We start from the raw sequence: 23,804 nt of genomic DNA on the forward strand, positions 1-23,804 counted from the left end.
AAATCGTCTGTGCAGTATTTTGAATTCTTGCGTCGATGATTGCAAGAATATGACGACGGCACACTTAAAGTTGTACACATCGTTACTCGGGAACATTTTTGATATTTTGCAACAGCACAAGCGAGACCAAGACGCAAGGCCCAAAAAGACGTCTTTGGGGGACACCTAACGGCATTTTCTGAAATGATAAGGTGTGTTATGAAATAGGAAATAGAGGTGTTAAGACTTAGGGTCCGGACACACGTACGGAGAGCAGCGCGTTGCGCACGCGTTTCTTCCCCCTCCAAGACCGGTCCTGCTGCCTACACACGTGTTCCTGACCGCTGCCGGACCGTTTACCAGAGAGGGAAAACGCATGCGGAAACGCGTCGCCCTCCGCACATGTGTTTGGCCCTTTAGAAATACGACGCCGCGACCTCTTCAGAGTCCTCCTCCTTTTCGATATGAATGTCACGGTCATTAAGCGCCGGGTGGGAAAAGAAACCGGGGTGGCACAGTGTGCGCTCTCAATACGTCTGAAACAAACAAAACGATATCGCTTTGAGGGTGTCATGCACGTGACATGTAGTTGAGTCGTGTGGAGAACCATGGGGACTAATTAGAGCGCGCAGGGTGCGGCTTCCTCCAGAGCCAAGCTTCTTTTCCGGGATCGCGCTCATCTGTCGGTCATCTTCGTGCTTTTTTTTGTCTTACAAAGTGGGGCTTCGCCGACGGGGACAGGCCGCGGTTGTGGTCGGCCGGCCGAGCTCGCACATGATCCATCGCCTCGCTACTTCCAGCTGCGGGAGAACAGATTTTAACCAGCCAAGTACACCACATTTGCTCCCTTTTCGCGTTCCACGCGATTCGTGGGGACTCGTAGGCCAACGTTACGTTAACGAGCGTGGAAATTGGAACTTGGATACGAGCTGACACGTGGTGTCCATGGCGCTACCGCTTCGAGACGAAAAACTTCGGCTTGCGTTGTCTATGCCCCCGTTTTTTTAAGAATCGCCAGGAACGTCTCTACACAACGCAAAAGAACCTGACACGCACGTACTTTCATTTCAAGATACGCGCAGGCAAGGGTTTATCCGGAATTTCGATTTTTTTGGGGGGGTGGGGGGGGGGGGTGGGGGGAGTGTTGAAATTCTTCCTTCCGGGGGGTGTTGGGGGGATGTTGGGAGGGTGTATAAATCCCTGGTCGGGGTGCTCGTGGTTGTGGAATCTTTTTGGGGGAGTGTCTGAATTCTCCTGGGGGGTGTTGGGGGCTGTTGTATAAATCCCTGCGCGCATGGATTTATAACGTGCGGCCGAACGTAACAGACGCAGTAAAGGTCAAAATGGATGCCCTAACTATGCATGCGCGCTAAGCTTGTTCCAAGTACGATTTCCACGGATAACATAACGAGAAAGATTGTTTTCTGAGCGTGTACACAGAGCGCACCAGAAGCAATGAAATGACAGTCTGGCTGGTCATGCCAATCGCCATTCTATCATTAAGTAAACCAGCAACACAACGAAGATGCGCACGTTGCAAGCGGGGAGGATATATGACGCGGTCAGTAGTGTTGCCACCTCGTTTTACCAGTAGCGTTCCCACTGTCTTCTTCCTCTACCAGTCTCGAGCTGGAAAAGAACCCTTGTTTTTATTCACTACCTTACATAAGCGCAGAATTATTGCCATTCTTGCCTGAAGATAGTTCCATCGGGTGCACTGTATGAGCGGTGAACAATACTACGGACAGCTTTTCCTTTCATTGTTTACTTTTTCTTCCCATAGCGACGATTTCGCTTGAATTGCGCCCCTGTACGCAGCCGAATAATTCTATGATGAAGCGTGTGCAGGTGAGGCGTAATCAGTTGGTGCTGCCCGCTGCGTTCTTTGAAGCACTTCGTATAGATCTGCAGGTAAAGTCTGATCACAGTGCGTGCCTTCGTTTTCACAACTAGTTTAATATCAGTTAAAGCCAGCAACAGGTATATTAACGGTTACGTATGCATCATGTGCGCGTGAGCAGTCACACTTCACAGAGAATGTTGCGGGAGGCGCTATGATATCATTGTTGGCACAGCCGCGTAGCTCTCGTACAGATGCCAGTAACAGCGCGCGGAGAGGGAAAGAAATGGCGCAGGGAGACGAATGCACGCTTTGTGTCTGCTTTCCAAGGGAGCTAGAGAAGGCCGGAGGGAGGCGAGCGGCAGACGGACAGCCGCTGCTCGCGAACAAATGAGGAGGCTTTCGTGGGGACGGCTCCAGGACTGATCGGTCGCGCGGGGGGAGGAGGAGGAGGATTGCAGGTCTCGAAGAAAATGGCCGCTCGGCAAAATGTGGAAAACACATTGTTTGTAAATCCTTGGGGGTATGTCGAGGGATTTGGGAACAATTTCACTTCGCCCTTGCTTTCATTTCTCGAGATATCAAAAAGAAAAAAAAAAACGTGCCCCCCTCCTTTTTCTTTATAGTGTCAGGATTGCGCTGGTTTCTGCCATGCCTGGTTGTCTGTCCGCAGTGCCGCCTGGGCTTGACTGCGTCTCCGTAAGCCTGAGCCCACTCAGCCAAAGCTCCATTGTCATTAAAACGGCAGGGGCTGCTTGTACAAATCCTGTTGGTCCTCGGACGTTTTTCGTTTTACATATTAACTAAGGTGTAGTCTCCATATAATCTCTGGCAACTGGTACAAGTGTGTTGCTTCTACTTTATTTTACAAAGCCAATCCCTTTACAAAGCGAAATTAGAAGAGATCCCTCAAGCGATGCGCAGCGTACATTAGTTGAGTTACTTAATTACTGTAAATTTTGTGATTTTTTATGTCTCTCACTTGAATTAGTTTTTATGGCGTGATTATCGCGCTAGTTGATTGCTGTGTCCCTCTTCCTTACCTCTGCTCAGTTGGAGCACGCTCACAATAAGGCAATTGTCAAATTCAAATAGCTTCTACAAATGGTATTTCTAACGCCCCAAATTTTGTAAAGCGCCACACATGAGCAAAGTCCTTATGAATAGGGGCATTCGGACGAGAAATACGCGTCTTTGTGGAAACCGCACCGTTCCCTCAGAGTGCGGTATTCTAAGGCTGTCAGGGCTTGAAAGCGTAGAAAAATTATGCTGTATTCACTGTCATTTACGGGAACTTCAAACTTAACCAGCCGAAGAAAATTTTGCATAATGATAAAGAAATGTGTTACCACATGCTTTGCTGTGGCACATTTTAAATTGGGTGAATTACAGCGAGAGCCACAGTTGCTTTCTGCAGCCATGCGGGAATCATTGGTTAGAGACAAGAAACGGGCGCTCGTTTGAGGGTGCCATTAAAGGCACTTTTAACATGCCCAGCTTTATGAAGCGTTGTACGCCTATATATTCAGCATAGTGGCCCCAACATTCTGCATTTAAATTAATCGCGTTCGACTACCCAGGTATAACGATAGTAAAAACAAAAAAAAATCGAAAGATAGGTCCTCCATAAGTCTTTCTTACGCCACGTAGGCAAAGTCTCGGTTTTTTTTTTTTTTGTTCATGAAACCCCACATTTCACATGCACAGATATGTGAAGCCTACAAATGAACAAATTTATTATGGGAGCACATGCCTCTTTGGATTGAAAAAAAAATATATAGTAACATTATTCCTAGGAAAGTTCTGTTCGTAATAAATCACACTGAAAACATTGCTTAATACATCTTTGTAAATGGAATTTATTTGTGCACCTCAGTATTCTTCAATTTCCGTTTTCTTTCGGCTTTCAAATTCCTTCCGTCATATGTCAACGGTTCGACATGCTGAGCGATGAGGTCCGCCTTGTCAACGCAGCCATCAACAGCAGATTCCTCGTGTTCAGCTATTGGCTTGACGAGCCGAAGTTGGCGGTACCAGTACTGCTGACCCTACTACGCAGGCTATAGCTATAACGATGTAGCTTGCCACCTTAGGCCATAGCAGCGCACTGGTCCCCGCTCTAAGCGTCCTCCGCGCCCACTAGGCGTGTACGCCAGTCCAGATCCTCCTCTTCCTGCACCCCGTCTTCACTCTCGCGGCTGCTGGATCTTGTTCGCGCCTCTTTTAACTCGGTAGCCAGCATACCCAACAGATGCCGCGCCTCGGGCACTTCGTCCTTGCGTGCCCACATATTGAGGCGCTCCCACGCGAACCTTGCGACCAGTGCTAAGAACATAACAGAATACTCCCTGTTGGGGTTTCGCAGTACCAACCTGTTGGCAACACCGCGAGCCGAGAGATCACAGATGCCCTCGCGTTCCGAGTCGACAGCGGGAAGCGAACGTGCTGACGATGAGGCGACGGCCACTTGCCGGAGAGGTGGCTCGCTAGCAGTTCCGAGGTCGTCGGCTTCCTGTGGCTCCTCGCTCGAGGGGCGCGCCTCGGATACTCCCCCCCTCGCAGTCGGTGACTTCATCCAACAGTGTTCCTGGCGGCACTGGCTCCTCTTGTTCACGAGAGCTAAGACCGCCTTCGTGAGCCTCCACGATGCTGGCGTTGGGATGCTCCGCCGCCGACAATTCAGCCTCCGTTCGCCAATCGTGGCTCCACTGGGCATCTTCCTTGGACATTCTGCGTTTCTTCCGCGCACAACTACTGCGGGTGATGCTCGGTCCACCTGGACGTCAAGGCCTCCTGGTCGGTGGCGCTCTGTGATGCTTGGCGGCGCCGTGCATCTTCGGAGTCTCCTTCCCCGGGCCCAGGACCGTTTGCCTGCGGTCCTTATTGTTGTTGTTGTTGTTGTTGTTGCGCCTTTAGGTATGGCACATACCCAATCAGGGGATCGGCCAATCAACAGAGGATGGTTAAAATGAATGGAATTCTTATCTAACCACGAGTCGCTTAGGAAAGATAATTTAGACCGGTTGGAAAAAGTTTTGAGGAAAAAAAATCCTGAAAAATCAAAGCGAGGGTGACCAATCGCAATCATAAAGAGAATCGTTTTGAATTTTCAATGTAGCGCAGGAGGGCAGAGCATACATCCCGGCGGCAGAACCCCGTTTCGGATGCCCCGAACGATAGTATAGCATCCCAAACTGACGCTGCTGTCTTCTTCTTCCTTGAAGATTGATCCTCTCCTCGTGAGCTCGTGGAGCTCTGTTTTCCGTGCATCATTACAGTGGCCAGACGAGTGGCGTTCTTGGCTAAACAACCCTATTTTTTTTTAAAATAATGTCAGATATGCCTCTCAATGTTTCAGCGGACCGAACGATGCTCTAAAGGAAAATTTATAACTGCTTGTATACTCCATCACAAATGCCAGGGACGTACAAAAAGTGTATATCCGGCAACAGAAAAAAAGGAAACTGCCAGGAGGTTGTGCGAGGTGTAATGCCACTAAGCGTTGAAATTTATATGCCCTGATCACGGGTTTACTGCAGAATATTCATGCACTCACAGGCAAACTAGTTAGCACACACGAACACGTGCACAACGTACACCTTGTGCGGGATTTTACAGGTCTCGGAAATTTTAATTATCGTTATATGCGGCTCAACTACGCACACCGCATGATGTCACACCGCATGATGTCACCCTGGTTATGGCTGCCTGGTAGATGGCGTGTGGGGCGGAACGTCATTGTGTCGGCTAATGATGCGTGCATATTGCTTACAAAGGAGCCAACTGACCCCAGAGCGACGCCTAAACAGGATAAGTTGGCTCATAAATACTACGCTACTTCCCATTTAAAAGATTGATTGATTGTAGGGTTTAACGCGCCAACGCAACGCAGGCGGTGAGGCGCGCCGTAGTGGGGGGCTCTGGATTAATTTTGACCATCTGGGGATCTTTAACGTGCGCCGAAATCTCGAACACACGGGCGTTTCGCTTCTGGCTTCCATCAGAAAAGCTGCCGCCGCGGCCGGGAATCGAACCCGCGACCTCGTGCTCAGCAGCGCAACGCCTTAGCCACTGAGCCACCGCGGCGGGTACTTCGCATTTAAAAGAAAAGGAGCGTTAGTCATCTTTAAAGCGAAGCTCTTTTTTTTTTTTTTTTTGCCTCTCCTCCGGACTTTCCGGGCGCAGCTACACCTACTGCTGCTGAGGTGTTGCTGAGACGCGTCCTTTGGTTTCTTACAGCACCACCAGATTGGCGGATTTCTTTGCGGGTACTGGCCTCCGGGCCTGTGATTGCACTTTAACTTCGGAAACCGGCAAGCCGGTGCTTACTGGCCTTTATGAACGACGCCTACGACGTCAGTATTATCAGTTGTCACCCTTCCAACTCATCCCTTCCCACGCCAAGAACTGGTGGTGCGATTGATCCCTTGTTCACCAAGCAGATTGAGAAGCTAAACGTTTCGCGTTACGTTGCGTATTCCTCGGCGCACTCGCCATTGCTTCGCTTAACGTCGATTACCGCCTATGCGGGGGGTGCGCTAAATATCTTGTACGTCTGTCGCGCTTTTTAAGATAAGTCGGCTGTCTATAGTATTTTTGTGCGGTTGTGAGGTAACGCGGCGAAGAAGTACAAGCAACTGCTAAATTTCCTCCGAGTGCCGCCTTGAATCTCTTGTAACGCACCGAGATTGGTGGTGGGCTCAAGGGTAATGTGAAACAATATCAGCCCTTAGCGGATTCTTTAATGGCTATAGGCTGTGCAACGCGGTCCCGACCGTAGCCGCGTAGGCATGGCTAAAAGTTCATTCAGCTCCATGTGTTTAGAGTACGCAGTTATGCCCGCGAAACCGGCGGCTGCGGTTGGGGTATTGTCCCGTCTTGCTAAAATGGCCCAAAAACTATTAGATGCCAATTTCACCTTTGAACCCCCTTTTTGCGCGAAGGCGTTCGGCTCGTGCTAGCAGAAGTTACTAACGTCTTGGTTTATTTATTGAAATAAGTGTGCCGTGCCATTTTTTTTTATTACGAGGGAATAATACTGCGGAGGAGGTAAATCATATCTTTAATGCGTATAATTCCTCGTTGAAAAAAGCTGTGGGACATGATTTTTTTTTTTTTTTTTGCTCTTTGCGCACCGACGGAGACATTTGAGAAAAGCAAGCGGATTTGCTGGCCAACCAGACTTGCCCATTTCAGGGGCTTGAGTGTTGGCGCTCGGTATTCGTGATGTTTCCAGTGTTGATTCAGGATGCCTCGTCTCCTTTCCGAGTCCGACCGCCCTGCTCGGATTCCACGCTTTCTGTGAGAAAAAAAGTGAGTCGCCGACCCCCGAGCCCGGGGCCCGTCAAGCGTGATTCTTTCTGGAGGAGGTCAGCTGTCTCCTTGGAGCCTGCAGGGCGGGGCGGCGTCCCTGGGCAAGCACGTGCGGAGGTACGAGGAGAGGGGTCGCTACACGTGCGCGACAAAGCGGCCTCCTTGGGCCCTCAAAGGGGTCTCCCCGAGGATCGGCGCGTTGTTGTCGCCTCCCGCACGCGCGCCACGGGATGGCCGAGTAATAGCGGCCCATTTGCAGAGAAAAGCCGCGGTCGGCGGCGGCGAAACTCAGGGCTGACGGATTAGCGTTCTCACGCGGCTGACGACAGGGCGGCCCCGCTCGGAATCTCGGCCGGTGCGCCTAATAGCGTGACCGGCTTGACATGCTCCTCCGCACCGGGCGCTTTGTCCCGCGCACGGACCCCGCCGCCCCAGCGCCGCATTGTTTCGGCTGCCGGGCTGGGCGTGTGCTCGCTCAATCAAGCGCTGACGCAGCCCGCCCAATCACGTGCGCCCGCGCTCATTCAATTAAGCGTATTATGGGTTACACGACCACCGATTCCCACAAGATTCGGGGTTCGCGCACCCTCCAGCGTTGGAGGGACCACGTCCCGCCACGGGAGGGAGGGCACCCGGCCGCTTATTCCGGGACAGCGCATATTCGACCGGCTCGCTCGCACCCTCCGCATACAGCACCGCCACGTGACAATCTAGGGGAGCCACTTCGGCTGCGCACCCACGGCCCCGGGTAACGGGGACCGCAAGATGAACCGAGTCTTGCTGCGCCTCTGCCCACCGCCACTTTTCCATACACATGCACGCGGGACCCCGCACAGGACACTGCACATCTTCACTATATGCCTGAGCGAAAAAAAAAATTATGCTTGTGCTCGAAGGGGCACCGCCGCGCGGAATGGCGCCTTTGATGACAGGAGAGTAAATTTTGTAGCGAATGAGAATTATTTTGAAGAATACCCATCCTGCTCGTCTCACTTCTACCATCTCGGCGTGTTTTGCTTTCGAGCCTATGTTACTTACTAAATTATTGCCCCTGACACTAAGTGACTTTATTTTCTGCGCTCTTTCTAAAAATGAAAACTGTGCACGATCTTCTTTTTTCCCTTTTCACTTCCCCTTAGTCTTGCATATTCGTTCATGCGAAAGCAATATGTGTCCCATCAAGGAATGAACCCGGCGTTGTGAGCAGTGAGTGTCCTCGAAATTCCACGTGCCCTTAACTCGCCAAGAAAGAACAGTGGTAGGGACGAGAATCGAATCCAGGGACGTGCAGTGACAGGAAAGCAAGCTAACCCGGGACAAGAAACACGGCTTTCGAGGTACAATCAAGTCTGCTTACGTGCTTTCAATGCGAAAATATTACGGTTTCACCTGGCGATATTTTACATCTACATCGAGGGTGCGTCGTGCTGGTTCCATGAAGCTCCCATACTGCTGATTCGGTAGCTTCTAGTATGGAGTTCCGATTGTGTTCGGGCTAATCACATGCCCATTCAATGGGATTGGCCAGTGACGCTGACAGCTGTTGCTATCAGCGGCATGAACGGGAATCGAACCCAGCGAGACGCGGGGACAAGCATGGGAAGCTTTGGGGGTACACTTGAGACTGCTTACTGGATTTTAAAGCGAAAGTATTGTGCACCGCCCCCCCCCCCCCCCCCCCCCCCCGCCAATACTTTACTGGTACGCCGCGTGTGTGTCGTGCTGGTTTCGAGAAGATACCAAGATACCATAATGCAGCTGGTTCGTGTAGCTTCTTAGTACGTGCTTCCCAATGGCTTTCACGTACCCACTAAAGAGGATTTGCTAATGGCAATGACATCAGCCGTCAGAGGCTCACGACCCACTCGCCTAATAACCATATTGATGACGCTTTCGTATTTCAAGCAGGTAAATAATTTAAGTGCCTCCAGTACTAGTTGTTTCTGTCATCATAGTTTCTGATGAAAAAAATTATCCAGTTATAGTGCGCCTTGGTAACACTAGAGTCAATTGAAGGGCTCTGGTAACACAATCATGCTCGGGGAAAACCTCCAGCATTGAAAAAAAAAAAAAGAATTAGTTTTATATAAGGTTCTGTACACCTCGTGCCTTGCAGCGAACGCCTTTTCCACCCTACCGTGGCTCAAAGTTTGTTTTCACCTAACTTAGCCTTTTGTCGGGACCGATTGATTGAACGTGTTCCTGTTTTAGTTCAGCTGTTTTAGTTGAGTGAAGCCGTCGGCCTTACTCAAAGGGGTCTTACAGGTTAGTACACTGCTTCGTTGAACATGCTAATAGCGTGCAACATTATTGCATACCCGAACGCTCTTAAAATAGGTTGCCACTATTTTATTCTTCTTTAATATACACACTTTAAGATGTAAAGAACACATTGCATTTTAGCTCATTTTGCGGGCATGTTTTGGTTTTTCGCTGATGCACTTCAGTGCGCGATTATTCCAAATTTCAAATACGCATCGAATATTTTTTTTTACTCCGTTGATATTCAGTTTGGTAACTTCTTATTCACTATTTTAGAATATTCGATTACAGCCTAATATCGGGAGTACCACGATAATTTATGTCGGCATCAAGTCTATCAGTCCCGGGACCTGGAAACTAAAAATCGTCCGAAAACATCTTTCATTTAATTAACGCTCCCGGTCACGCAGTCATTAAGCTTTTCAAAACGATTAACCAGCAGTTTCGTTGTCAGTGGTGCTCTTATCACGAGCCTAGTGGAGACATCTAATAAAGCGGGTATATTGCCTGCAGTGAGTTTTTACATCAAATACCATCTTAGAACTTTGTATAAAGATTTAGGACTCCTCTGCAGACATTAGTAAAAGTTTCTGGCCACAGAGTTACGCCCGACGGCTATCATCTATCTGGGGTCTAGAAGAAACGTATCTAAAACGTGATATTGAACGCATAATCGACGCTTCACCTTCATTGCTAACTTGCAAGAAAAATTTACACCATCTTCCCGCGAGGGGAACCATGGGGTAGATGCGACGCATCGGTGGTTGCCGTTGCGTTTCCGTTATGTTAGCTATGTCAGCGTGTGGATTGCTGTTGTTGTGTATCCTATTTACGCAGCATGTTCACCCCCGATGCGTCGCATCTACCCCATGGTTCCCCTCGCGGGAAGATGGTGTAAATTTTTAACCGAGCGCAAGCTGCGCGCTAACGCACAGCTGGCACGGCGACGGGAGCGAGCGCAGCCGAGCGCAAGCTGCGCGCTGACCGCGCTGACGCACAGATGGCGCTGCGGTGAGAGCGGCGGAGCGCGCAGCTGCCGCGGCGAGGAGAATGGGGGAGGGATGCGGACTACGCCGCGACAACGCGCGACAATGCGAGTTAAAGAGATGCGTCGCGTCTAAAAATTGGAGTGCAATCAAGCACTTTAGAGCACTCAGTCTTGAAACTAAAGTGACGTCCCGAAATACTTGGGATGAATACCTTTTGTTCATGGGTGTTTTTATAACGTCGCGTCATGTACAAGGAGAAACGGTTATGAGAGAATGCGTGCGAAAAGGTAATCCGGAAGGTCAACGCGGTAGGATGCCTCTGCATGGGCGGCCATAAGAGTGTTCGCTGCGCCCCTTCAGCGTTTTATGGGATTCTGACGGGCCTGCACTCATCAAGAAGTTTTCATCAGTAGTGTGACGACCTCTAATTCCAGCGTGATTTACAGCTGTCCCCGTAGGCAAGAGCGCGTGTGGTATGGAAAGCAGCGTGCAGTAAGCCCATATAAGGGAACGGAAGTATACAGTGAAGTCGCCTGGAATGAGACATTTTATCGTGCACGGCAACCTACAAGAAGTACTGAAGGGACTACTTTGATTGATTGATTGTAGGGTTTAACGCGCCGACGCAACGCAGGCGATGAGGCGCGCCGTAGTCGAGGGCTCCGGATTAATTTCGACCACCTGGTGATCTTTAACGTGCCCCGAATTCTCGTACACACTGGCGTTTTTGCTTTTCCCCTCCATCAGAAAAGCGGCCGCCGTGACCGGGAATCCAACCCGCGACCTCGTGCTCAGCAGCGCAACGCCTTAGCCACTGAGCCACCGCGGCGGGTGAAGGGACTACACTGACCCCTGTGTACCCGTTCGCTCTTTTCCACGAAACGATGATGATAAGTGAAGGCACATAAAGCGCTTGAAGAAAAAGAAACTCTTCCCGTGGTAGGAATCGAACCTGGGTCCCTCGCGTTATGAAGCCGACGTCTGCCCGATTGCGCCATTCTGAACCGGTCGAAGCAATTAGGATGATGGCGATTGTCCCGTCAGCAAAACTCTGTTATCCCCTAAAACCCCATCGACAGCGAACGAATCCCTCGAGAAAGCCGAGCGTTTCAACAATCAATCAATCAATCAATCAATCAATCAATCAATCAATCAATCAATCAATCAATCAATCAATCAATCAATCAATCAATCAATCAATCACTCAATCAATCAATCAATCAATCAATCAATCAATCAGTCAATCAATCAATCAATCAATCAATCAATCAATCAATCAATCAAGCAAGCAAGCAAGCAATCAATAAATAAATAAATAAATAAATAAATTGATCGATCGATTGATCAATAAATTAAGTTTTTTATTCAGCTCTTTTTTCATAAAACAGTGCTGGGACAAGAACAAAAAGCTGAAGTACAGCAGCTTGACGATGTCCTTGCCCCTTGTTTAGCCACGGTTACAGTGTTTCACAGTACATGCATATGTTATACAGATTTCTGAATGTCTTTCGTGCATAAACGAAACACAGTAGTGTTACAACAGACATGTAGCATACACTACTGTATGGATACTATGTTATCCGAACTATAGCTACCACAATAGTGATAAGAAATATAATATTAGGAAACACAGTAGCATTGCAATAGACACGTAGCACACGTGCTGCATCGATACGACGTTTGCACACCATAGCTAGAATTATAAGCACATACGTCCAGCATACTACACAATAATAATTTTCAAATATCAACCAAACAAAATTGCACTAACGAAATTATTCAAGTTACACAAGCTGCAGCTCGAGTCACAGTAATCATGTGTGATTTCGATTTTTTCCTGTAGATACTGTTTAAATCTAGGTCATTACTGTATAATCTATTTAGTAAACAGAGTACACGATACTACAATTTTGAAAATCTATAGTTCGTACTCGGGAAAGGCCGTGATCATATGTTTCTCTACCTAAAGTTATACGACACGTGGGTTTATTTAGGTTGCATAGGCGTATAAACGTTTTATTGTTATATTGAAAATAGTTTTTCAAATTTAGGATAAGGTTAGTTTCATCTAACTGCTGGATCGGAACTACATTAAGGTCGCACAATATTTCGTAAGTGTGCGCGTCATATCGTACGTTAGCAATATTTCAAATGACGCTTTTCTGCTGTACACTTAACCTGTGTAAATTTGTTCTTAATGCATACAAGATTACTCTCCATACAAAATTACAATAACTCGTGTGAGAGGAAAATAATGTGCGACAAATGAAAATCTGAATCTTGGGGTGTAATGCCTTTCGGAATTTGCCCAATGATACCATAAGTCCTAGCCAGAGAACCAGCAGTGCGCTTAATATGGTGATCCCTGGTTAAATGCTTATTACAGATTACCCTTAACGTTTTAACTTCTTTGGACAGCTGTATGTTCTCGAATTCAAGATATAACGTAATAACTTGATCGATACATTTTTGTTGTGGCGCAAATAGAACAAATTTTGTTTTTATCGTATTTATATACAAGGACTTGATATACTTGATTGCACTCCATTTCAATAATTCACTCAAGGCATCATTTGCTATATTTTCGGGATTTAGACAAAGAGACGTTTGATTTTTGTTTGGTTTTTGTCTTTTTTTAAAGGGACCCTGCAACAGTTTTTTTTTTTACTTTTTTTCTAAATCTTAAATGCTTGCAGAACGTAGTAAAGGAACACCTCCAGTACTTAGATTAGGGGGCCGCAAAGTACCTCAGCCAAAAATTACTGCTTTATGCCCATCACATGACATAGAAACTTGCACAATATATTTTTCCCTTTTTCTCGGTCTTGGAGTTCTTCGACCGCTGGAATCACGTCACTACAGCGGCGTAGCGGCTATTGGCCGGCTTTCTTTCAGTTGCACCAATCAACGCATTCGGTAGCTACTTTAGAAAGAAAGCCCCAAGAGCAAAGAAGAAACGGAAGGCGTATCTGCTGCGACGAGCAAATCACGCAGTGCCTCTCCGTGCTGGTGATAATTATACAATTTGCGTTTGTTAGTGCTTGTGTTTGTTTTTGTGTCTTCGCTTCCTTCGCTCATTTTCAGCCCTCGCATGTTCATATGAAGTAGCAAGCCAAGCTGGCTGCCAGGTCGACTTCTCTTCATCATTGGAGGCATTCCTCCTCTCCTCCTCCTATAGAGACGCGGAAGAAAGAGTGAAGGGGTTTATGGGAAGTGTTGCAGAGTCCCTTCAAAGCGTTGAGCGGCGTAGACGTCGCCGTCGGAGCACAGGGGAGGATGAAAGGAACGCGTAGCGCAGCGGAGAGAGCGTGAGGAGGACGGCGCTGGGCCCGCCGAGACGAGCTCCGCAGCGGCGACGCGCTAAGAGGCGCTGCTGAGTAGCGCGCCGTATTCCCCGATGAATTTAACGGTAAGGTATGCGGTGAACGCGTCCGCCGATGCCATAATTGGAAACGCATCGCTGCATGAGCAGAATCTGCCTGCTGCGGCTGAGAGATGGGCCCAGAGTGCTCTGTAACTGCACACGCGTGCATGTCTCTCTCAAATTCTTTACTTCAATATATCGCAAAATCAAAACACTTAAAGAGCCGCACTCTATTTGGCATTAGGGTGTGTCGTAAAAGTCGGTGATTTTTTCCTCTTTTTGAGTCTTTGGGTCTTTTGAACCTAACCTAACCTAACCTAGTTCTGTAGTTCTGTGTCTTCGATTTGTTTCCTCGGACATGAATTGGCGGCTAGGCAAGCTCTGTAGGAATGATCGACGGACGAATGGAAGCGCTAAGTCGCTAAATCTAGAAAGGAAAAAATATATATAGTTGCAATTAAAGGAAACTGTGGTGTCGAAGAGGACTCTTGCCCTTGCCACTCCAGTCACCTGCCCCCGCTCTGCGCACTGATCAATAGAAGACAACAAAACGCTGCGAAAAGGTGGAGAGCTACGAACCAAGACGCAAATCGTGGGGTCCGGCCGTGCATATCCTGTCACTACAGGATACGAATTGTTTTCCGCGGGGGAGGAAGCGGAAATGGCTCTACTTGGGAGGATTGATTGTTGCATTTTCTCTATAAAAGAGTGAGCTCCGAACGACGAAGTTTCATCGGCAGAGAAGCATCACGCCAAAGCATAAAACGCAACACCACACTAACGTTTGACACTACCTTGCCCTGAACCAAGTGGCATCTTACCATACATTTAACACTGTCAAGTGTACCCCAAATCTTGATCGCTGTTTTCCGTCCCCCACTATGTGGATGAATACTAGGTTGCTTTGATTATATACCCCGTATCATCCACGGGAAATCCGCGATGCCATCCCGTATTTGTTTCCGCGTGTATTCCCGTGGCGAAGAGAGTCCTCCGGCTCCTCACCGGCTATCCGCCGCGAGTCCCGGTTGATACGAATCGGCTGTACCGTGCCTCCATTACGGGCCGCCAATTCTTCGATTACGCGCCAAGCGCCTGCCCGTTGTGCGGTGGGGAAAATCCGAGCGATCTTCCAGCAGCAGTTATGCCATGAGTGACCCCCAGGCCTCTACGGACGTGCATGGGCTGACGTGTTGGAGTGCGCTTACGAGCTGCCAGGGCGGCTCTCTCTCTCTCTCTCTCTCTCTCTCTCTCTCTCTCTCTCTCTCTCTCTCTCTCTCTCTCTCTCTCTCTCTCTCTCTCTCTCTCTCTCTCTCTCTCTCTCTCTCTCTCTCTCTCTCTCTCTCTCTCTCTCTCTCTCTCTCTCTCTCTCTCTCTCTCTCTCTCTCTCTCTCTCTCTCTCTCTCTCTCTCTCTCTCTCTCTCTCTCGGCGGCGGCGGAACATCGCGGCGCACGGCTACGGGCCATGCATTTTTTTTCTTCTTGAACTCAGTTGGGATTGTTGAAACATGCTTGGCCTTACGTGAACGGGCCATGGTGTACCGCCTATAAAAAAAGAGAGAGTCTGTGCATTGTAGTTCGTGAGTGTTGTGCAGTGCTCGAGCACTGTTATGCGTCGGACTGAGCTACCTCGTGTTGGAATCCTTCCTGCTACACCACTTGTTGCAACTTCGTTATCCCCGGCCGCGACGGCCGCTTTTCCAATGTAGGAGAAAGGATAAAACGCCTGTGTGTTCGAGATTTCGGAGCTGCGATAGAGATCCCCAGGGGTTCAAAATTAATCCGGAGCCCTCCAGTACGGCGCGCCTCATAGCCCAGGTGTAGCTTCGGCGTGTTAAACCCCGTAATCAAATTAATCAAATCATAACTTTGTATCCTTTTGCCTCATCCTGAGCCTAAACAGTGGTAAGTTCTCCCCCGGCTCCTCGTCGTCCGACCGGAGTCAATTGTCACGCAAGAGCCATGCCATTTCTGCTACCAAGATGCGGGTAGCCAACGCAAGGCCCGATCCCAACAGGGGCTGATAATGAAAGCACCCCGGCGGGCACACCGCTGCCTCTTAGTAAGGAACGACGGCGGTCCCCTCACCAGTAATTTGAGCGACGGGAGCCCGTGAGTGAAAGTCGCCTGCTTAGTGGGGAACGTGTCGACGTAATGACGCTGAAGATGGAACGCGACATATGCGTGTACTGACGGACAAATGTTGTTGCGAAAAACACTATGTGGCAACCTCAACGAATTTCGCGTGAACTCGTTCACTGGATGAGCCCTCATTCATAAAGCGTCATTTTAGAAGCCTCATTGGTAAAACCCCATTTCTGAGACATTCGCATTTTTTGGTTTATAACTCGCTTGCCCGACCTGCCCAGAGAGGTCGATGCGCAGCTGAACGAGGGGGCGACAAGGGTAGGCGACGGCGTAACGTTAGGCCTAACGTAACTCTTTGTCTTCTAACGCCGTCAAACATCACCCGAAGCTCGACGTAAAATCAATATTTCGCACGTCGTGAGGCTCAAGTCCAACTTTATTTAACGTTATGCCTAAAGATATGGCGTTAGGCCTAGCGTCACGTTTTGATGTCTGATGTCGTCAACCTGTGGCATTGGAAAAAAAGTACTCTTTGTGTACGTCAATTCGGTGGACCAGGTGACGTCGTAAGACCTCAAAGCGAAACGCTAGTTCTGCAGCTCCAGTTATTCACACCCAGATGTTGCTTTTGTTATATAGCAAAGTCGCCATGTCCACAGAGTATCCCACACAAGCTTTGGGGTATTAGGGAACGCCTCGTAAGCAGAAGTATGTGTTCCTGAAGTGCGCGTTGCTATACAGACTCGGTGCATGCTGGAGAATGCGCCAAACGATCAGTGAACCAATCAATCCCTTAAAGCGCAAGCACTCGGAGGGTAAAGCACGAATAATCTGTGCCTGTGCTCTGAATCCTGTGCGCGCACTCCGAGGACTACCAAGTGATGCATGCCTGCCGAGCAGCACGCACCCGCAGTGGTGCACAACGCGCTTCGCAGTTGGCTCATCCAAGCCGCCTGTCATTTCTGGCCGGGAGCCTCGCTCCGTGACAAGAGGAGTCTGCTCCACCGTGCACAGTGACCCTGCTCGTTACGAACGCTGGTCACTATTGCTCAGGGCCCCGCTGAGCTGGAGCTCGCGCGCGGACGCGGCATCAAGGGTGTAGCAGCTCCGAGCGCGCCGCGACGTGACACTAACCAGCAGCAGGCCGAGCGCCGCCGAGATAGGCGGCCGCATCCGTCGGCGCTCTTTTGCTGCGCCGTCGGAACGCTCCCTGGGCGTGTGCGGGACATGGCGTGCCGGCGGGTCGTCACCGGCTGCGTGCGCGCATCGGCGCCCCGGCGGAGCCCCTCGGGACGCGGGGCCCCGGGGGAGCCGCGCGGCGGCGCCCGACAGACGGCCCCCGGGCCGGCAGGCGCACGTACGCCATCTTGAGGGAGACCCCCCGCCGGCCGGCAACCCCCGGGGCAGCGCTCATCTCAAAGTTTATTTCGGCCGGCTGCGGGGGCTCTGCGGCCCCAGGGACGGCGGCCTCCGGGCCCGGAATGAGCTCCCAAATCGAATCTGGACCGTGGCGCTCGGGGCCGCACGTAACGCGGCCGGAGGCGCTGCTGCGTTGTCGCGATATAGGGCTCTTAAGTTGAACAAACTTCCGTTTTAGCGGCCAGCGCGGCAGCGAGGGGCTGCAAGTCCGTCGGCCGGCATTAGCCCGCTTCTCCTCGGTCAGCGCTCATTAACGATTGAAAGGGACGCCCGCCCGGCGCCTTATTTGCGCCTCTTGGCTTCGCCGTGGGCTGGCTTACCGGCGGGCCCCCACGTCGCACGGGTGAGGCTGCTGGCGGCGTCCAACAAATCGCGTATCTGGAGGAGCCACAAGTGAGCTACTTACGCCGCAAAAGAAGACCGCTCTCCTCGCCGCTGTGCCGACTGTGAGCAGCGTGGTACAGATAATATGCTGAGACGGGAAGGTGGCCGAAAAAATATTCCGTTAGCAAACTAATTGTCGGTGAGATCATTCACAGTTCCTTGAAGCGTAACCACTCGGACAAGGGAACCTTTTAATCCAGCTTAGCACCGAAAGCTCTTATAATGGCCTCATTGTTCCGCTTATATTAGTTTTGGTGCATGCCGACAGAGAATGCTAGCATTTGATTCAAGATAAAAAAAAAACACTCGAATTGTTTTTTTTTTTTTTTTTTTATTCTTGTAAGATCTTTTATCGCGCAATTATTCTTGAGCCGCATCTGAGATTATTTGGTCTAGGCTTCTATTTTGCTTCTACTAAAGGTATATAATATGTGATGCCTAGCCACCGGGTTCATAATCTGCGTTGTACTCAAGCACTTTATCTCAGTAATTTACTTCTATGTAAATTGCAAATCTTCTGATTGCCTAGTCATTCACTGTTGTAAAATACACTACGCCCCTCACAAGACTCAATTTACTTCTTTCGGATCTCTTGAATATTTATTTCTGTAAATAAACTATTTAGCGATTGATTGATTGATTGATTGATTGATTGATTGATTGATTGATTGATTGATTGATTGATTGATTGATTGATTGATTGATTGATTGATTTGTAGACTGAGTTCGTTTTTCTTCATTTTTTTAATTGGCGTCTGTTCAAAACTACTCACTTTCACCTCCCACTGTATGCGTCAGAATTGTCGTGAGATCACCTTTTACTTCTCCGATATTTTCCCCACTGCGTTGACATCCAGGATCGCTCAGGATCCTGCCACTCAGCGACACAAACACATTACTAAAGGAGCATCATTTCTCGTATTGTCGTACGTCACCCTAGCTGTTCCGTTTCCTACAAAGACGTCAGCTTACCTGCGTATTCGTATAAAAATCTCTCCGAAGTAGCACGTGGGAAGAACAGGGTGTCGAGCCGAAAAAAATACCGTTTCGGTTCGGGTTCGGATTTAGCCGGTGGCTTCAGTTCATTACGCCTCAGTTCTTGTTCGACTCAATCATTTCCCGAACTGGTTGCGCGGATAAGTGAAATTGATAACCAAGTGCACAAAACAAAACAAAAACAACTAATGAAATTGAGAAGATCAACGACCCAATCCGAACATGTAAGGAGACGCTACTTTGCGCCTTTTCTTTCTAGCTGCCCTTGACGCCCACCACGAAGGAATGCCACCTGCATCCCGCTGAGACGATAAACGCTTCCACATAAAACCCACCCACGCACGCAGACAGCCACAGACAACATCGCGTTCGCTGCGTTTGTATCGCGTACAGGAGAAGGACTCACATTGCGTTGAGGTACTTATGCGAGCAGTATAGTCCTGGTTCTCACAACATGAGGCCGCCAAGCTATATGAAACCACGGTACCATTCGCAACAAAGAACATTCCAAAGAGCATGATGACGTGAGAAAGTCGGGCGCACAACATGCGGTTGACACATGCACTCGGGCTCTGGTTGTGCGCCCTGAAGTTTACTAATCAAGCCATAGGAGGATGGATATACTGTGTTTTATTTCTTACAGGAGTGTTTAAAAACCCGGCTAGATAGACTAATTTGCTGAGGACAAATTATACCGTAGGCAAATCGATTGGGGACTGAGTATATATTACCCTGCCCACCCAAGGCTTGATGACGGCGCCATGGTCAAAGTAACTGCACGTACAACCTCAACATGGCCCTCCTTGCCTTTAATATAAGAGCTGGCTCATTTGGATAAGAACTCGTAGGGTTCAGAAATAATTATTGAGCTTCTCTTCTTGACAGCGATGCTGTTTAAGCTGGCGTTGGGCCGGCGAACGTGCGCAAGAAAACCTCGCCGCGCGATGACGTCATCCCACGCACTGGCACCGCTCGACCTTCAAGAGCACTCTGCCCAGCGTTCGTGGCGTGTTCTCTCGCGTGCTCTTCTTTCTGCCAGTTCACATGCGTTCGCGCCTCAAGTGCGACACACACAAAAGCTCGCGCTACAGACGCCGAGTCCACGAAGCCGGTTGCCGCCTGTTCGGTTCTAGCGCGTCCTAACGCAGTCCTTTAGGAGAGATGTGAAGGCCTGCGGACAAAATGACCCGGCCTGCCAGTCATGGAGAACTTTCAGCGGCAAGTTAGGAAACCCTTGTAAGGCGCAACAGCCTGGTCTCCGACGAAGCGAGAGATGGGGCTACAGAAGAAGCGCGTCACTCCCGAAGAGCCGCTGCTCGAGAACGGATGCGACGACTTTGGTCCAATCTCGAAACAAATGACTGGTACTGAAAATAAAACAACACATTGCACATACTTTAATGAAAGAGTGTTCATTACTCTTCCGGGGGCTAACGACGGCACCACGCAGAAAACTTGGCCGAGTCTCGAAGCATAACCACGCATAAACTCAGTCGAACCACCCCCTTTTTTTGTCTAATAACGCGAACCACGCGCGTCAAATTGCTTGTCAACTCCTTCGCGACCTGAACAGCCTTCTCAAATGCGGTTTTGTTTTCTGTGCGCTTCCAAACTTACAACGAAGCAGTTATTGAAGCAACTCGATCGTCGCTTCCAATTCACTTGGAGTCAATAAACCGACGTTCGCATAAGCTATAGTATACCTTTCGAGTACAGCCAGTAATCACGTCGCGGTATTTCCCTCCGTTTCTCTCACTTGAAATCGCAATAATTACGATATAATCGCTCATCACTCTAGACGTCACACCAGTGCGTTAAATGGCGGCATGCTTAAATACCAAAGGGCGATTTTTTAAAATCTCCGGCAGTGAGTGCCTGCTTGTTTTGCCAAAAATAGACAACACACACACACACACACACACACACACACACACACACACACACACACACACACACACACACACACACACACACACACACACACACACACACACACACACACACACACACACACACACACACGCACGCACGCACGCACACACACGCACACACGCACACACACACGCATGCACGCGCACACACGCACACACACACACACGCGCACGCACGCACACACACGCACGCACACACACACACACAACACGCGATCCGAAGGCGTGACGACTGGTTGGAAGCAAAAATACTGCACCAGCTGCATGTGTTGCCGTTTGGCCTGTCCTCAGTTCCCCTATCGTTACTGTCCAACATCCCTACGGTGGTGAAGCCTGGCCGGGGGATAAACGTCGCAGAAAGCTACGCTTCCGCCGTGAAACCGTATATCCTCATCAGGGTGCGTTATTTACGTTCCACGCGCTTCATATTCGCCCACGCCACTCCCGCGGGATGACTTCTCCTCCTTTCTCCTTTAATTCCCCCGCGCAACTTTTTTTCTGTCCCTGGCGCGGCCGTCCTTCGTCGTGTGTTGCCCCAGGCCGACGAGTGACTTGTGCCGCTGCAGCATCCTCGAGGGATTAAAATCTCGCGCCGAGAAATTTCCAGCCAGCAGGCTCTAGCTCGCTGCGTCGGCAAGCTAGACGACCGTCCCTGTCGTATACCGTCGGGACTGGCATTCCTACCTGCACAACCCGGCAACCGGCGCGGGCCACCGGCGCTAATCAGAGCCAGAGCGCCGAAAGACGTAGTGGCTGCGGGGGAAGGCACGATGGTTGCCCGAGGGCCGCCCGCGTCTTGCCGGCCCGACACCAGTAGAGACTTGCTAGCCAAGCGAATGCAACGTCGCTCTTTCCTGCAAAGCAAAGCCAGGGGGTGTGCAAGAGTAGGGCCTCTGATTACGTTTTCTTTGAACAAAGCTGTACTGAAACAGCAGTTGCAATGCAGCACCAGTGATGTATGCACTCGACTCGACTCGACAGACGACAAACCTGCGCCCACTCCATTTACCCACCTAATGTATACAGATACTCTGGCTAGTGAGGTCAGCTTTGCGATGGGGGACAATGAAACCGATCGCTAAATGTTTACCCGTTCTTCGTCCCTTGCAAAAGAACATTTGAACAACAGCGCTTAAACGGGACAAAAGAGTGACAGGACAGGGCGCTGACATAGCAACAACATAGTTTATTTCTCTGTGGCAGAATATATACCCTTGAGGAAAGAGAAACTTAAAAAAAGAAGGAACAGATAAAGATAAGAGATTGAAAGTATTAATATGTACACACAGGGACACGTGCGTAGATATTAGTACTTGTAGGTATTAGTGTGTAAATATTAGTACTTTGCAGTCTGTTATCTTTATCTGTTCCTTCCACTTTTATATTTCTCTTTCCCCGAGTCTATATATCTCTCGAGAGTCGAGGGTATATATCTCTTGCCTCTTCCTCCTTAGGACCACGGTGTTATAAATACAGAGACATTTCAGCGACCTATATTTTGGCTTGAGAAAGGTCGGCCTCCGACCGAATTGTTTCAATAATCATGAGAGGAATCTTAGCTTCCACGTTAATGTTGCAGCTGAACGAATAGCAGAACCAGACCACCGGTCTTACGTTGTTCAGAATTCAAATTGAAAAACAACAATATTTATTCTAACATTTCGATCTGGGGCCGGTCTTTTTCAAAGATACAAATAGTGCAGATCATGTGGGTTTAAATACATTTCAGTTGTGGGCTGGGCAAGAAGATGTATCAAGCAAAACGTAGGCTCTACGCGACACAGAAGCATGCGAAGCCCCATCTTCTTCCCCGCCCACAACTGCAATGTATTTAAACCCACATGATCTGCACTAATTGTATCTTTGAAAAAGACCGGCCCCGGTCGAAACATTAGAAGAAATATTGTTATGTTTTTCAATTTAACTTCTCTATCGTGTATATATATATATATATATATATATATATATATATATATATATATATATATATATATATAGAGAGAGAGAGAGAGAGAGAGAGAGAGAGAGAGAGAGGGTTCAACGCTGGTCGACCACTCTTGACATGTCGTAGACACTCGAGTCACGGCCCGGGGGTTAAAAAGAAGGTCCCCTTCACCCCGAGTAGTCTGAGTGGCGCTGGCTACCACCCCCAAGCACAGGAAACAAAAATACCTAAACATAAATACCCAGAAAGTGGAGGGGAAAATCGCCCCGCCGGTAGCGTAGTGGTTATCGCACCAGACTGGTATTCTGGAGGTCGTGGGTTCGGATGCCACCTGGCGGGCATTTTTTCTTCACTTTCTTTCTTTCTTTCCAAATTCTTTATCTGTTTCAATGACCTACCACATCCTCCCCTTTGCTTTCCAAGGTTTTCTTGACTGCCAACTCTCATTTCTGTCTTATTTCCAACGAGCCCCTCATTTCCCATTCTTATTCTCTACATGCATAGCGAGGGCCTCTGTTCTGGCAGTCTTGGTGCCATAGGAAGCTTAAGAGGGTTCAACGCTGGTCAACCACTCTTGACATGTCGTAGACATTCGAGTCACGGCCCGGGGGTTAAAAAGAAGGTCCCCTTCGCCCCGAGTAGTCTGAGTGGCGCTGGCTACCACCCCCAAGCACAGGAAACAAAAATACCTAAACATAAATACCCCAGAAAGTGGAGGGGAACATCGCCCCGCCGGTAGCGTAGTGGTTATCGCACCAGACCGGTATTCTGGAGGTCGTGGGTTCGGATCCCACCTGGCGGGCATTTTTTCTTCACTTTCTTTCTTTCCAAATTCTTTATCTGTTTCAATGACCTACCACATCCTCCCCTTTGCTTTCCGAGGTTTTCTTGACTGCCAACTCCTATTTCTGTCTATATATATATATATATATATATATATATATATATATATATATACAGAAAGATAGTCGGCAGTCTACAACGCCAAAGGAGGCATAGGGGTTTATTAGGCTCTTTTTTACAACGGTTAGTGAAGTTAACTTTTTTTATAAATATACGTATGAAAGAAAGAAATAAAGAAAAACACGCGCCCAGAGTGGGGCCCGAGCCCACGTTTTTCGATTTGATCTCGAATGCCTTACCAATTCGGCTATCTGGGCGAATGTGCTCTCCTTCACTTTCTGGGGTGTTTATATTTACTGTAACTGTATCTGAAGCTTGAGGGTGGTAGCCAGTGCCGCTCTGACTACACGGGGAGAAGGGGACCTTCTTTTCGATCCCCGGGGCGTGACTC

General features: G+C 49.1%; 1 protein-coding gene across 1 annotated transcript in view; it reads left to right on the forward strand.

The window, feature by feature from the left end:
- L (zinc finger protein Lobe) overlaps positions 1 to 23,804 on the forward strand; it is a 203,644-nt gene that overhangs the window by 83,038 nt on the left and 96,802 nt on the right. The window lies entirely within an intron of this gene.

This window comes from Haemaphysalis longicornis, unplaced genomic scaffold (genome assembly GCF_048455015.1).
Source record: "Haemaphysalis longicornis isolate Haplotype H1 unplaced genomic scaffold, Haemaphysalis longicornis Haplotype H1 scaffold_1, whole genome shotgun sequence".
Taxonomy (NCBI): domain Eukaryota; kingdom Metazoa; phylum Arthropoda; class Arachnida; order Ixodida; family Ixodidae; genus Haemaphysalis; species Haemaphysalis longicornis.